At 36.8% G+C, this 15,388-nt stretch overlaps 1 protein-coding gene across 1 annotated transcript in view; it reads left to right on the top strand.

Moving 5' to 3' along the window:
- Positions 1-15,388, top strand: part of LOC145678735 (C3 and PZP-like alpha-2-macroglobulin domain-containing protein 8) — a 1,617,316-nt gene that overhangs the window by 1,423,249 nt on the left and 178,679 nt on the right. The window lies entirely within an intron of this gene.

Below are 15,388 nucleotides of genomic sequence, written 5' to 3' on the forward strand. Positions count from 1 at the left end.
ATTTCTTCTACCGGAATATTAGATACCATTTTCTTCCACGCTTCAAAGAGCGAGTAGACTTCTTTAGGACCCATCCATCCATTTTACAAGGCTGATGAAAACTGTTCTATTTTCTTTTTTCCAGTTAGATCTTCTAAAACTTTCTTAGCGGTTAGTAAAGAAGAAACACTTAAGTTGCCGGAACATGTAGAAGTATTTTTGAGTTTCACAATTTCCACTGCATTTGGATTCCAAGTGTAAAGTCCAGAAGCTCTAAACCCATTTTGTAGAGCTGTCGGAGAGACCGACTTTTCTAAAACCTCTTTCAACAAAGGTGCAAAGTCTTTTCTTTTGAGAACAGAGTCTTTATTCATGTGTTTTCTTCTCCATTCATGAATTTTATTCTTCCGAGATACTTTTAAACTACGAAAAACAGAAACATCAAGTGACTGAATAAGATGAGTAGCATTAGGGGCTAATGCAATTAGAATCATACCATGCTGCTCACAATATCTACTTGTGTTCAAGGAAAGATGCGATACGTGTCCATCAGTGAACAGAATAACAGGAAATTCTATTTCCTGAGTGACTAGCCATCGATGTAACACATTAGCCACAAATTCGAAAAAGTGCTCCCCAGTCATCCATCCAGATTCAGATTTACCGATTCCCCACTGCTTATCCACACTATTAACCACATCTTGAGGCAAACGTTCATAAGGAAACACGACTAAGGGAGGCGCAAATATTCCAGATGCATTACCAGTAATTAGCACAGTCAAGCACTCCTACTCATCACTGTTTACTCGCTGATAGACTTTTCTGTCACCAAAAGAGTAATTCTTAGCACTGTGTGTGTTTTTTTCGCAGAAGCAGAAATAGACATGCCACATTGGAGGACGTCTTCTACAGCTGCTGTCATCTGCTCCTCAGTATAGGAAAGGAATTGCCCTCTAACTGGTGGCATGATTCTGAAAAAAAAATGGTTTATTTAATTGTAGTAACCCCCATGGTATTCAAAGAACATAAATAACTTTAACGTACTGATACGTGTTTAGTTAGACCTTTCCCCTTTTCTTATACATCTCTATATAATACATCTCTCTATATAAAAGAAGTTCTTCTATATACAAATGTTCATTTATTAATGTTCTAGTTTAAGGCAGAACGTGATTAACAGGTGAAACGTTTCAAAAAATACTTTTTATCCAAGTAGTCATACTTGCATTAACCCTTTGCCCTCTAAATACAGATGTATCTGGGGAAAAGGGAAAAGTGAAGGATGTATACGGATATATCCGCTCAGAAATGTACCCAGCGACCGCAAACACCTGACAAAATTTGGTTTAAAGTTTAAGGTGCTTAAGTTTAGTGTGTATTTTCAGCAGTGATGCTATATGAGGCACGATCAAATAATTTAGTATCCCTGACTTTACCGCGAAATTTAAATTCAGTAAGCAGAAAATTCATCTATACTAACTGAACGTTATTCTAATATCATTTTACATCAGAAAAATATCTTTTACCCGATTAGTTGTCATTCAAATGTAAGAATTAAGTATTCGGAACTCAGATAAAGAAAGAATGGGGACGCTTCTAAAAAAAAAAAAAAAAAAAAAAAAAAAAAAAAAAAAAAGTTTTTTCTGTTAATCCAATAATTGACATGGCCTGTTAACTAGTAATTGACACCCCTGTCAACCACTAGATCCATGTAGATTCACAAGCTGCCGATCCTAGGGCTGTCTTTTGAAGCAAAAGCAAAAATAATATTGTATTTACAGCAATATTATTATAATTCTGGTTTGTGCTATAAGTTGACAGGTGATGTCAATTACTAGTGAACATTATAAAAATTATAGTCAATAGTTGACAACCAGGGCCGGCGTTAAGCCGATTGGACCGATTGCTCCCAATCGGGCCCCGCGCCTAAGGGGGGCCCCGCGCTAGTGCCACCAACTATATTCTCCAGTGCCATTTTAACAGCATATTAGGCCCCAGAGCAAACAAGTGTGTTCAATTCCTATGACTAAATTCTGCTCCCAATACACGTAATTAATATATGCCTTTCTGCTTGCGGGGTCCCCAATGCTTGTGGGTCCCCGGCCAAGTACCTATGGTGCCGTTAAGATGGCTCTGCTACTCTCGGTTTTAAGTACACACAACAACGTATTGCAACGCAGTTACATCCATGGACTCCACAAGGGAGGGTATGACCTCTCCCTATCAAGTAAATAAATAGTTTGCATTAAGTTTGTTGAAGGCATAAGGAAATATTTTCTGAATGCTGCAGTGGTTTCTTTATTTTTATTTATTTATTTTTACGTTTACAACTTCTGTTGTAAAAATAGATATGTCCAGGGAGTATTCTGTACACCCCTAACCAGAGTTGGCGTGGGTCAATGAAACTTGACCCACGACCCACTGACCCACCAACCACCGTGACCCACGACCCACCACCCACCATGACCCACTCTGATCCACGACCCACTGTGACCCACCATGACCCACCACCCACGGTGACCCACCACCCACCATGACCCACTGTGACCCACCACCCACCATGAACCACTCTCATCCACTTTGACCTACTCAGACTCACCAAAATCCATCGTCATTAACTCTGAACACGATCCTCGGCCTCTTCTGTACTGACTAAGAGTTTACACTTGTAATAAAACAAGACTGTGAAATTGTCACTAATCGGAGTTTGAATTTCTAGTCAATCGCTCAAGCACCACTCTGTTACAATAAGGGTGGATCTGACCTTTACGATATAAGTGTTTGTCAGTAAGGAAATTAAAACGGTTCGAGGTGGGGGGAAATTAGTGTGTGCCTAAAATATACTTGTACTAAGAGAGTATTCTTGCAAGTGTTAATTTCTGAACGCATTCCACAAGAAACTTCTATTCGCAGGGAAATACCCCTGTACAATATCGAAATGGTTATGGTTTCTCAGTTCATAGTATTTTTCTCACAAAAGACCTGAAAAACCAGTTGTTCATAGGATATAAAGGTGCTCGGGTACCCTATGTGAGAGCATTTCCATAAAGTATGCTCGTAATTGTAATTTGTGTAATCACTAAAACACTACGTTAAATTTAAGTTACAAATATCCATAATTGCAATTGTTATGAACATTTATTCAAAGTAGTTTACCTAAAGCAAAGAAGAGACTTACTAAAAATTAGGTGCAAAGTTGAATAACACAAATAAGCCATTAGTAATACAAGTATACATTTTCCGTAACTCGTAAGTTTCCACCTTACAACAAATCTGAAATCGGATTTATTTCCTGTTGGTAACTTTTTGGTGGTAAATCATCCGCAGTGGAATGATGTCCATCCTTCAGCCAAGAAATAACTAGCTCGTCTACTTTGAGCATGTCTAGCGGTGGGCCATTAACAATGATGGGCAACAAGTTAGACAATGATTGAGCACTTATGCCCGGTTGCACCAACCGAGGATTAATCCGTGGATAGGGATTAAACTAAAGTTAATCATCGAAGTGAGGATAATGTGTTGCACCAACACTGATCTGAAGATTATATTGCCAAATCGTCGAATTAAGATTAGCCATCGAAAACGGGAGTTTAATCCTTGATAACGTCGTGATCAGCTGTAAGTAGAGTGAATATGCTTGCAAAAGATTTGGATATTTTAGATGAATCTGAAGTGCTCGAACAGATAGAATATGCTATCCGACCTAGAAGAATAATGAGACAGGGAAAATCCTTTTGAGTACTTCAACGATGATGCATTTTGTAATCGTTTTCTCCTGTCGAAGTACTCTTGTTTTGTTGCAGGATTGCTTGCAGAAGATTATATCAATAACTTGGCTTTTTATGTGGTTATTTATGTGGTTATGTGGATATAAATGGTGTTACTGTGCTTATTTCAATTGTTCCTAAAGCAAGAAAGTGATATTTGTATCAATAAATATCTGTCATTACTACAATGGACCGATTAAAGTAGCATACTTGCACTAATTCATTATATTCATTAACTTATTTATTATAGTTTGTGTATTGAAGAAGTGTAGTTTTTAGTGGCTACCTAGTAGAGTTGGACATAGTAGGTTAAATTTACCTCACATTTAAGGTAATTATATTTATAAGATTCGACCTTTCTGCAAGACACTCTCTTGGGGTCAATTATATTTTATGGTATACACTACAACATTCCTTCATTTAACAGGTCTATTGGCATTTTAAATATTTACAATTTTGGTTTATTTGGGTTGAATATGCCCTTGTATATTAAATACTGCAGAAATAAGTGTGAAAAGAAAAGTAATAAACCGAAGCAGAAAATTGGAACATTAACTTTGTATGTCACAAACTAGAATTGCTCCCATCCTTACATTAAATCTGCTAGCATGTTCTGCAAATTTTACAATAAAAACTTTTGATTGCTGCCATCGTGCTTCTACCAATAATCGTGCCCCTATACTTGATGTGTATATATTTTTTAAAAATGTAAGCAAATTTTCATTAGAATTTCCGGTGCACATTTACTGCACGGATCCATAGATTTGTAAAATTTACAGAACAAATTTGTAATAATATTTTAACAGACTAATGTGTTACTAATCGAAATATGTTTTCTTCTTACCTGAAGACATCCCAAATACATAGCTACGTAAAAATATATTAATGAAAATCGAACCTGTTATTCGCGGACAAGGTTCTAGATTACTGGTCCTCCTTCCCATTGATCAGTAATAAAGACAGAAATCAACGTGCCGTGCGGGGCTCTAACCCGCCTTCACTCGCTAACGCTCGCTCGGCAGTACTGTGTAAATTAAATGTATAAACTTTAGTACAGAAAGAAATCAACCCAGCTACTAACCTACATGGGGGACCAGTAATCTAGAACCTTCCCCGTGGATTTTCCTATAAGGTAGCTATTAATCATAGTAGATGCTAATGTGCTAATTCATGCTGGGAAACGACAAAAGTCTGAGATTAAGAGGTTCACACAATTATGAAATTTACGTTAGTAATGTGTTATGTTAATTTGAGCATTTGTGCTGTATCGCCGGACTACACGAAAATCGAAACAAAAAAACTACATTTCGTTAGATTAGATTAGATAACATTATATTAGGTTAGTGTTAAGTTTAGAGTTACCCCTCCGTTTCTTTATATAAAAATTAGGAAAATTTACAGGAGAAATGCGGTAAGAAATGATGATTTGGAGTTTTTATGCGTTGTTTAGGTATGTAACTTTGGCAGTAAAGTTATGTTTAATACGAGAAAAGATATGTGGAAGTGGGTACTATTTGCAAGACGCGGAAAGTTCGATGATTTAGCAGCGTGCCCATTTTATGTCAAGAACAGAACTCTTCTAACGCGTTCCTACTACTACTCTTACTACTACTGCTACTGCTTATACTATGGATCCGGATAGTACAACTGCACGTTTTGATGTTTTTACTGCTTTTTTTGTAGGTATGAAACTGGAGGAGCAACTCTAAACTTAAGCCTTAGGTTAGGTTAGGTTGAGTTACAAGTCAGTTATCTTGAAAACAGATACGTATAAACTTTTACAGCTTGGAATAAAAAATCAATATATTCGTATAAATATGGAGTTCGGATATAGGTATGGCATAAAAACTACAGTGCAAAAAACACAAAACAACTTGTGCTAGGTGGCCACTATAAAGCACAAATGCTACATACCCAGTCGGGGCAGGGTGAAGCTAGTGGACCCACACGATAGCGCAGAAGTATATCCGAAAGGAGCGGGCGCGGAGCGGCGTGTACGCGCGCTAGCGAGGGTAGTGAAAACATGTGAATTTTGGTAATGATACGAGTTTCAATAGCACTTGTCATGGGTTCATACTAATAACTATCTGCACTGTTTGCAGAAACACATTGTCGTAGTGGCCACCTAGCAGGTTAGGATGGTTAACTTACATTTAGTTAGGATATAATTCGATAAAACTCAAATATGAGTGTCTGAACTTTGACACATACGCGCCATTTCCACACTGCCTTATCTGCCACTAAACAACCAACAACAGACACTTTCTTAATTCAACTTTTCCCATCACATGACTTTCAATAATTCTTTATCAGAAATCAAAATAAATTAACCAATTTACCCATTTCCTAAAACTGGTCCGGCGATACAGCACTTAACCCTTAATTTGGAACACAAATATACAAGCAATAAAAAATCGGGCAATTACCTATAACGTTTTTAGTAACGAACAAATACATTATTCAACATGTAAGGTAATTTGATGCCATATATATAGTGTTTGCACTATCCTCGTTTATATCTATACCGACCTTTCGCTAACGCACACCCTCGCTACCGATCGGGTCACTCCTCTGCGCTCCTACCGTAACTTGTTTAGATAGCATTCATGCTTTAGTGACCATCTAGCAAGAGTTGCTTAGTGTCTTTTGCGCAATAGTTCTTATCGTATACATACACTGAAGTTCCCCTAAAATGAATCTATACAAGGGAATGCAAGTCCTCACCCAAGAATGATTATTTAAGATACAAAAAGTCGATTTACTGAAAAAGAAGTATATATATATGCAAGAAATTTCTGCTGGATCCATACGTAAATCTGCACCGCATCGCCAATTGGTAACATTATGCAAACCCGACAGTCAACTACTAAAATAAACTTTACTTTATAAAGATGACCATATTTAGGTACACCAGTGCTACTTTCTGGAATGCAATACAACCAACTGGCGACGCAAATGTAAACTTAAACTTTTTTTTTTTTTTTTAGCGGAACTGGCGAGGCGGTGTAGATGTAAATCTATATCAAAATTTGGATTTTAAAAAGGTGGTCTGAACGGAGTCGTGGGGGGCGAGACGGGGACATATAACCTCATTGTTGATGTCCCCATTATTCCCCCATTCATACTCATATAACTGTTAAATACAGTGTGATGATGAGACACGGCAATATGATGAGTTAACCTAACCTAACCCTTCCTACTCTGCCCTACACTTCAAAATAATGGCCTAAATATTGATTGTAAGGTAACCTAACGTAACTTAACATAACTTACTCTACCCTACATTTGGAGCGCTTACCTCTGGTGCGTGGGGTCCCTTATTCGATCGCAGGCCAAGTCAATTTGTTTTGGACAAGATCGTGTCCGTGGGTTTTCTCAGGATACTCCTGTTTCCTCCAATTCTCATTCCACCAATTTTTCTATCATTCACTTGTCTTCCTTAGCCTGAATGGCATAAACGTGGGACGTTAAACTTAAAGATTTCATTTCATTTTTCTGCCCTATATTTTAAAATAGTGGTTAAACATTGAGCTAACGTAACCTAACCTACTCTACCCTACCCTATATTTGAAAAAATTGGAAAAGCATTGTGCTAACGTAATCTAACTTACCCTACACTACTCTACCCTACGCTACCGTATTCTACCCTAATATTCTCTACTTCTCCCTATCCTATCCTATACTTCAGTGCAAATACCGAAAGTTGGATTTTGAACAAGACGGTATTTGTGTGAAGCTTAGCGTAGTTTGTAGTCAAAAATTATTTAAGAAACATGGACTACCCACCCTTACTTGAAAATGTCTCTTAACAGCCGGATAAAGGAGTTTGATCTGCTAGAACAAAGCTATTCTTCTATTATTTTTTTTTCAATTTAATATTTGAACCCTAGATATCTATATTTGATTTGGTTTGGAGTTTAGCATCCCTTTCAGCAGCGAGGCTATATAGGATGCGGTCCTACAGCTTAATGTAAGATCCGAACTACATGAGCTCTCGCCGGCTGATTTTCCACGCCATTCCGCTTATCAAAAAAAAGAAAGAAAAGCGCTCGTATATATATATATATATATATATATATATATATATATATATATATATATATATATATATATATATATATATATATATATATTTGGTCTAGGAATTAATTCGTGCGGTTGGTACGCACACATTGAAGCTGTAGTACAAACACAAAATACATAAATACCTTAAGAAAAATATTGTCCATCGCTAGCCTCCACTTTCGCCCATCTGTCAGGCAATGTACGGATTCCGTGGCGAAAGAAGTCCTCATCCTTGGAAGCGATCCAGTCAGAGACCCATGTTTCGATATCTTCTGAAGAACTAAACCGCTGTCCAATCAAATCGTTGTTCATGCAATCGAACAAGTAGTAGTCCGAAGGAGCAACGTCTGGTGAATACGGCGGGTGGGGTAAAACTTCCCATCCGACATTTTCTAAATAGGTTTTGACCGGTTTTGCGACATGTGGGCGAGCGTTATCATGTTGAACAATAAGTTTATCATGTCTGTTCTCCCATTCTGGTCGTGTTCTGGCCAGAGCTTGCTTCAAACGCATTAATTGTCGTCGATAATGTTCTCCATTCATAGTTTCACCGGGTTGCAGCAGCTCATAGTACACCACACCTTTCATATCCCACCATATGCACAGCATAACCTTTGCACAGTGAATATCTCGTTTTGGTTGTGATGGACCTGGTTCACCTGGTTTCACCCAGGCCTTTTTTCGTTTAGGGTTCTCGTAATGGATCCACTTCTCATCACCCGTAATAATTCGATGCAGAAACCCCTTTCTGCTCTGTCGTTGAAGCAGCAATTCGCAAATGGTTTTTCGTCTTTCAACGTCTCTGTCTTTCAATTCATGTGGAACCCAATGTGACATCTTTTGAATCATTCCCATGGCTTTCAAGCGTTTGGAGACTGTTGTTTGATCAACGCCTAATGCTGCTGCAAGTTGTTCCTGCGTTTGACACGAATCCTGCTCGAGCAATGCTGTCAATTCTTCGTCTTGAAATTTTTTTGGCTGTCCAGCTCGCTCTTGGTCTGCCAAGCCGAAATCACTACTTCTAAACCGTGCAAACCACTTCTGACACGTTCCCTCAGCTAGAGCATGGTCACCATACACTTCCACCAAAATACGATGACTTTCAGTCGCACTTTTCTGCATGTTAAAGTAATGCAGCAGGACACCCCGCAAAAACACTTTATCAGGCACAAATTGCGCCATGTTCACTTAACTACAAACTGGTGTTGTTGACGCTTTAATCCACTGCCCTATACTACGAACAATACGCGATGACAGGGGTTTGCAACACATGTGTGGATACACGGAACTGTGGGACGCTCCGTTCGTTGCGCCATCTCTTGTCCACCCGCACGAATTAATTCCTAGACCAAATATATATATATATATATATATATATGTATTGGAATATCAGAAACAGCTTCATTTTAGTATTTAATATGACTTTATTATTATTATTATTATAAATTATTACTATTATTATTATTATTATTATTATTATTATTATTATTATTATTATTATTATTATTATTATTATTATTATTATTATTATTATTATTATTATTTGTTAAAGGACATGTTTGTCCAAAAGCATTAAAACATATCTGCCTTCCCGAGCAGTCAACTTCACCCGCTTTTTTCCCATATCTAGTACAAAAGTTACCACATGCTACGCGAGTCAGTTTTCAGTTGTTACTGCACTGTTTTAGCCAATCAAATGCATGATATCGCATGACGTCATGTCATAAACGTCATAGTTTTATACAGCTTCCGATTACTCATGGATAAGTTAATCCTTTCTCACAAACTGTTGGTGCAACGATGTAAGATTCTTATCCAAAGATAAAAATAATCAATTGATTATCTTATCCGATCTTAATCTTCGGTTGGTGCAACCGGGCATTAGTCTATTTCTAATATCAGTCATCTGTAAATTCATAAGGGGAAATCCCCGTTCGCACTCTGTCGTGGAAATTGATAATACTTCTACCCGATTTCTGCAACTTCTCATCGACAATCTACTTGTTAGACTTAAGTCTGATAACGATTTTTCTCGGTCAGTTTTGAAATACTCAGCAAGAAGTATCATCTCTCTATCACCATACAATATTTTTTCCATATCGACCATGTCAGTTGGCAATGTCGACTCATGGAGAACAGAAACTTCATCTACCACACCTTCGATAGGGAACCTTGTGCATAAATGATCAATTATAGCTTGATGATTTATTATTTGTTTATAAATTTAATTTTTGTAATTACACATGAAGGTTTGATGCCATTACCAAGTTTCCTCTCCCCTCTAGAAAGCGAAAGGGAACGAGGGTCCTGAAAAGTGTTCAGAGGTGAATGGGTATTTCCCTCCTTCTTCCCCTTCAATTACCACACTGCTGTTTGCCATGGGCCAAATTACGATGAATTTCAATTAAATTATCATAGTATAATTATTTCTTTGTTGAATTATCAATACTTTTCAGTGGAAAAAGGATGAAATTTCAAAGTTCCAAATCAAAGTAAGTAGACCAACGTAAAGGGGAAAAAGTGTAAAATTTTCCATACAATTATGCGTACAATCCAAACCTCAAATTTCCGTGTAATTAAGCTTACAGTACAAATTTTATGCCTATTTTCTCACAACTTTATGGGTTGATTGCCCTGTGCTGTAAGTGCTCCATATAATAAACGTAAGCTTAAGCAATTATTATAGCAGAAAACAATGGATATATGAAGCCAAGCACTGTATTTTTTGTTTCTGATTTTTTTCTTAAATAACATCGATCGTTTTCCATCATTTTTACAAACCAACTCACTACCAATTTTCCATATATAGAAAGTCCCCCCCCCCAACATAAAGGAGAATTTTAAAAAAATGCTAGGACACATTCTGTTTATTTTCAATAAATAGTTAATACACTGAATTTCAGCTCCATAAGTTTAACGGTTTGTGAGATACTCATTTTTTTCGCAAAAATTCGGATCCTCGCTACCTCCTTAGGATATTATGTATTATAATAAAAGCAATATAATATCCCAATTTGGATTAAGGCCTAACTATATACCAAAAGTAATTTCATTTGACTTTGCAATTTGACCGTGATGATCCGGCACACATAGTTACATTCAATCTTTTATATAATAATTTATATATTACAGTGATTCAATAATGTATTTTTTCCAGTAGTTAGCTCTAAAAACTCACAGGTCTCGAAAGCCACGTTGTAGTATAAGTCCTAGTGCTATTATTACTATTAAAAATATCAATATCCAAAAGTGCCTGAAGTTCTTTTTTCACTTGGTTAGATATACTCACCTCAGGTAAGTAGACAGAAACAAGTGAAAAGGAAGGGAAATGAAGATCTTGAAAGTAAAACGGAGACAAATTTACCAGTCTTCAGAAGATACTGTCTACAATGCAGTGAGCAGAGAGGGTCGATAGATCATACTGAGTCGGTGGGTCGCAGTGGGTCACGGTGGGTCGTGTGTCGCAGTGGGTCATAGTGGGTGGTGGGTTACGGTGGGTGGTGGGTCGCAGTGGGTCACGGTGGGTGGTGGGTCGCAGTAGGTCACATGGTTGACCCACGACCCACTGACCTACTCAGAAAACTTGACCCACTTGACCCACTGACCCACTCCATCTCTGCCCCTAACACTGGCCCAAATTTCCTTACACACACCCCTAGGCGTAAAAATATTGTTTTCTGTGAGTTTGAGTAAAAATGTATATTATTATTCTGGGTGCACACCCTCTTTTATTTTGAACACACTACTAAGTAAAACTTCCTGGTGTTCTTGCTGATTATGTTATGTGATACTACCGTGAATAACGAGATTGCATCAATTAAATTAACCACAGTGCGATTTCTTTGCATATCCTTTCTCTTATTATAGTTATATTAAAAATACAAAACTAGAGGACAAACTTTGCCCTCTTCTGCAAAAACATCCCGTGGATGTATTAAAAAAAATAAAACAATCAGGAAAACTAACGTACTGAATAGGTGTTTGCTTATAAAGATTTGTCTTCTAACTCGAATAATCCAATGGAAAATGTCATCCATCTTCCACCAGTTCCTTAAGGTTTGTGAGAGTCTCACCACCATTTCATTTTGCCTGCAGTCGATAACGATTTCTAGCTGATTATACCTTTCGTAAGCAGCTACTTTAAATGTTCTCACTAGCGTATAGTAGCCTCACTCTAAAGACAGTCACTTGCTCACAAAGGGAAGCCGCCCCCGTGTGTGGTTTCTTTTCATACTGTCCTGTTTTGTTTTCCTCTCCCTTGAAAACTGACTGACGGTCAATAAACTGAACAAAAACGGTTACCAAATTTTTGTCAATGATCTTTTTTCTTAGACACAACCTCACCCACACACACTGTTAGACACATGGGTGGAAGAGAAAGAGAGGGTTGAGGGGGAAAGGGAGGCGCTAAGTATGGCAACATTTAGCTTTTTCTTCTTCCAAAGGGACCACAAAATTTATGACGGCTTCTTTGTGCTAAATTCAGCCTCCCGACTGGCTATCGTCTGGGCGCGTTTTCTATACATAAGGTTTTCTTGACTTAAATTCTTTTAAGAAATCTTTGAACCAATGAATTCATATTAATGTGCATTTCATTATGTCTTGCAAATATAAACTTATGGAAACATAGACTTCGCCATTATATTTCTCGTAAAATCCTACCTTAATTTGATATATTACATAACCCCCTTCCTATTTAAAAATCAAGCGATATACAAGATGTCCAACTTCGAGATGGCGGCCATGAAAATCATATCCTCAAATAGATGTCTACTTCCTCCCGGTGTCGGTTAATGTGTGTTTTTTATCCCTTTACTCGTTTTACAAATAAAATGATATTTTCAAATTTGAAACATTGTTATGGCTTATTCTGATCAATGAAGTGTTTTTTTTTTTTTTTTTTTTTTTTTTTTTTTTTTTTTTTTTGGCCATTGCGGCCGTCTTTATGAACAGAAGCACTTTAAAATTTTGCTCACCCTCGTTTCTTGATATTCCACACTTCTCTGACAAGTTTGGTCAAGAAACTAGATTTCGATATCAATATGGTTACTTATAAGATAAGAAAACTATGAAATAGTGGTACAGAACCATGTTGAAAAATTGCGAGGCACTACAGTGAAATATGTATTCGTTCGTTTATTGTTTGCATTTCCATTCGAGTTATTTCTCTGAAAAACTAACTGCTATAACCAATGAAAAAAGTGAGCGTTTTCACAAGAACATTTTGCAGATGGAAAACCGTTGTGGGGCCCGTCCATGATGGGAGATTACTGAAAGAGGACTCCACAACGTAGTAGAAACGGGAAAATGTTTCTAAAGTATCTTTGCCGTTAATCATTTTTCTTACTCAAGCTTATAAGTAAATATACAGGGTGTTCCGGAGATAAACTGACAAACGTATCATATGTGTTCAGGATCTCAATACATGAAATTTTTTTTCTGCGACTTTGGTCGGAAAAGTTTAATTACGGAGAAAGAGCTAATTAAAAGTAATTACTTGAACTGACCATTCTTCACCCTTTTATTTATCTCTATCTCCGTAATTAAGCGTTTTCGATCAAAGTTGCAGATTTTATCTTACATTGGGGTTCTGAACACATGTGCAAAGTTTGTCGTTTGTATATATATTCTTTCTACAGACCTTGGTGGAAGTTAATAGTAAACTTAAGGCCCCGCAAAATGTTCCTAATCGGGCCCCGCATCATCTAAGGCCGGCCCTGACACCCACGCCATACTTCAACAACTTCGTTGTAGGACAAAGATCTCTATTGAAATACGTTAAGCACTTTTCAGAAAATAACAAAGAATAATTTTGAACCAGATAGAACAAAAAACACAAGAGTAATACCTTAAGAGAAATACGGTACTCACCTGCTTAACAAAATCCTTTACAAAAACTCACAACGCTCATCAAACGCACACAACCTTCGTTAGATCCTCCGCCATGACTACCCACAATGCAGTACAACCAATTAGTTTATTTGTTTTCACGATAGAGGGTAGCAGCCGTATTGCTTCATGATTTTTAAGGTGGATCACCACCCGGAAGTCAGTACATATTTTAGCTCATTCCCTTAACTACTGCGCAATGAAACGTTACATATTATAAATATTGTACTATCAGATAGAGTATTCTTTCAGCTACTGCACAAGACACTGATTCATTTGGTTGTGTCTCTTGATACCGAAAAATGCAACAAATAAAAGAAAATATTTGATTCGTTTTACAATGGGCACACAAGATGGCACTTGCTGTTAGATCTTACTAAAAGTGCTACGTTTTTTGAAATATTTATTTGTATGTGTAAAGTATTTTAAGGTAACAATCTTATCACGAGATAGATATATTGTTTGACCGTTTTTCGTGTTATGTTTCATATTTTATTTAAATATTAATTTACATTTAAGGAAATAGTTTTTGAGACGAAACTTGCGCAGAACGCCATAATGCGTTATTGCCAAATTTGTACAGTTACTGTATTAGTCACAATAAGAAAAAAACCTGGATTCTGGCGTTGCAGTTCGAGAAGAGAAATCACGGTAAAGGTCGAAAAATAATTTCTCCAGTAAGTATCTAAGCAGAATTCCATGATTGCTCCCTTTATTATTTGGCATCAGTAAACACTTGACACTATCTGGCAATGCCGCACTATTAAAGCAGCGTTCAGCATAGCACCAGGAACACCTAGTGATCTTATCTCTGGTTACCTTATTATTTGAAAAGTTTCTCTAAAGTGTCAACTACTAGAGGGGGTGTCGTCTACAGCTGCTTTTACCTTATAGTTTGTCAGAGAATTATGATAGAAACTTCTTTCTGGTGTCAAATTAGATGATAGAAGATAATGAGTGATAAAAGTAAATTAAATGATAATGAATGATAAAAGTAATTTTGAGTTTGTATAAACCTTATCGAGTGCCGCCACTTTTAAATATGACGTATGTTACGCACAAAAGAAAGTCTTTTCGTTGTTTTATTATACAATTTTCAAATTAACAGATCTACGGAGGAGTCATATCGAAGTAAACGTTTCTGAGTAGAATATCACCTTTCTAGCAAATACTAATATTATTTCCAAGTCTTTGAAGTGGAGAAAACTAGTTCATTTTCCGTAGAATGACATGTTCGAATTAATGACAATTGATTACGCTAAGCCTAAACGACGACTAAATTGACAGCACCATCGCTGAGGGCATTACATTAAACTCTTGTTTTCTATATTGAGTTGGAATTCCTATGGTGATCCTAATATATTACCTTTGCAGAAACAAATACATTGGAGGAAGCGAAACACATTCAACTTGTAACATCCAACTACATGTAACTACTTATGTCAAATATCATTTTCTTACAGTACACAGAAGTTTCGTTATCCTAGAAAGTTTTACTTTGCTTTTGCTAGTTCAAGCGTAATTAATAAAGCTAGAAGGTCTATATGTATGAGAAATCTCATTTCGTATATGGGATGACTGTTTTCTAATATTTGTCATCCTCTACATGTTATTAATAGAATTTTCAATGGTTACCAACTGGAATTCCTAACTGTTCATGTACACTTCACATCAAGAAACATTTGATT

Source organism: Thermobia domestica, chromosome 2 (genome assembly GCF_964235325.1).
Source record: "Thermobia domestica chromosome 2, izTheDome1.hap1.1, whole genome shotgun sequence".
Taxonomy (NCBI): Eukaryota; Metazoa; Arthropoda; class Insecta; order Zygentoma; family Lepismatidae; genus Thermobia; species Thermobia domestica.